This window comes from Sinocyclocheilus anshuiensis, unplaced genomic scaffold (assembly GCF_001515605.1).
Source record: "Sinocyclocheilus anshuiensis isolate Anshui unplaced genomic scaffold, SAMN03320099.WGS_v1.1 scaffold514, whole genome shotgun sequence".
Lineage (NCBI taxonomy): Eukaryota > Metazoa > Chordata > Actinopteri > Cypriniformes > Cyprinidae > Sinocyclocheilus > Sinocyclocheilus anshuiensis.
This window is the reverse complement of record NW_015542348.1, coordinates 356,528-358,113: the sequence shown is the minus strand read 5'-3', so window position 1 is coordinate 358,113 and position 1,586 is coordinate 356,528.

Here is a 1,586-nt window from a genome sequence, read left to right as displayed (position 1 = left end):
AATGTAGTTCCACATTTATTTTTCCTCTGCGCAACATGCTAATGAGAGGGTGTCAACCATGGGCCTGCTCAGGTCTTGTGATAGCTGGGGGCGCGGCTTTCCCGCTGACAGGAGATGCATGGTGTAAATCCAGTATAGCCTAGTAAAGTCACTTTTTCCGTTTAACAGAGCAAGATACATGAAAAATTGAGCTGTATTGTCCGTACAGTATCTGTGACTTTACAAACGACCCAACAGAATGGCCAGAGGCGTCATTTCCTGATGTCATTTTTTGTAACCCGATTGAGTGTCCAGCTAGAGACAACTGTAATATCAGTATCCCATGGTCATCGTGAGATTATTCACTTTATCCGTGGAATAAGGGCTCGTTCTTTTGATGGCAGCTAGTGTTTATTAGGATGGTTTTACCTGCTCGTTGTTTAGGTACGTGTCTAAACTCATTCTATTTATTTTCCTTTGATCACTCATTTATTTAGCTCTCTCATGCTTATAACTACAAAACTAGCCTTATGAAAAAGTGTAAGATAATAAAGTTAATACGCATGTGCAGGCAAACGCTCAAGTGCATCACACACGATCCGCCTACTCTTGCATAATTGACACCCTCAATGCAGGAGGTGGTTTCATGTGCATTCCAATGTCAGACAGCCAGTTCAAGAGGGCTCAAAAGGTTGACTGGAAGTGCTGGCTATTTAAATAGTTTTAAATTCTGCAAATAGTCTGAGTGCATATTTCCACTGTCCTAACATCCTCTGCCGGCTGGTCGCTCCCGCTTCATAGCAAGCGGCGCTCGTAATAAAGCTAATTCAGTCTGTGTTTTGACTTTAGTAAATCACTTTTGGCAAATACAAACAACGTGATTATTTTTCACGAGTCCAACATCCAGCCACGCAAGAAAACATGCAATCTACCTGAGACATGATCAATAAGGGAAGCCGTCTTTTACTATTGCAAAATACAGAAAAAAATTTTTTTAAATTTTTTTTATGACTAATAGCTTCTTAACCTTGGACCTCATTCTTGAAACACAAAATGACAAATAAAAAAAAGGGTCAAACACTTTTATATATGTAGGCCTACTTTTCTGAACTTGGGATCCATAAGTTACCTGCATGGTCTTGGCTAAGCCTGAAATACACCACCTGGCGGTGCCGGGGGTGAACCATCACCAACATTTCCTCCAGTATAAGGTATAATAAATACAGTCAAAAACTAACAATTCAGGCTCCATAGTTATTTTCAGTTTCATTAACAAATCTCAGGATGGCAGCTCTCTTCTCGCACCGTTGCCACGCGACAGGAGCATTAATTGGGAACACCTGCTGGCACAATTAGGAAATCCTGCGAAGGCTAGACTCGGAGCATCCTTCGAAGGCCGTGTTGGCCGCATCCTTCGAAGGACCCATCCTCCGAAGGATGCAGTCTTTGAATTGGGACACAGCTAGAGTGTGTAATAGCTCTCAAGTGAGCGTGTGATTAGTGACAGCTGTGTGATCAGTGCATTCAGCTGTGTCAGTGCAATGGATGATGGGAACTGTAGTCCGGAGTGACATGTAACAGTCTGTGTAGTGTGAGAGTCCATGTAG